At 56.0% G+C, this 218-nt stretch overlaps 1 protein-coding gene across 1 annotated transcript in view; it reads left to right on the plus strand.

Moving 5' to 3' along the window:
- Positions 1 to 218, plus strand: part of FAM208B (family with sequence similarity 208, member B) — a gene marked incomplete at its 5' end in the record, with an annotated part of 24,617 nt that overhangs the window by 19,779 nt on the left and 4,620 nt on the right. The gene's annotated exons all lie outside the window — the stretch shown is intronic.

Below are 218 nucleotides of genomic sequence, written 5' to 3' on the forward strand. Positions count from 1 at the left end.
GCTGGGCCAGATGGGGGTGGGTGGCCCTGGGGTGGGAGCTGAGAGAGCAGGAGCTTGTTCAACCCGACACAGACTGTGTTTGGTTCCACCTCTGACATTTCATCTTGGCTCCTACTGATAGAAATCAGAATCATAGAATCCCAGCCTGGTTTGGGTTGAAGAGACCTTAAAGCTCCTCCAGCTCCAACCCCTGCCCCGGGCAGGGACACCTTCCACTA

This window comes from Nestor notabilis, unplaced genomic scaffold (genome assembly GCF_000696875.1).
Source record: "Nestor notabilis isolate BGI_N333 unplaced genomic scaffold, ASM69687v1 scaffold24498, whole genome shotgun sequence".
NCBI lineage: Eukaryota > Metazoa > Chordata > Aves > Psittaciformes > Psittacidae > Nestor > Nestor notabilis.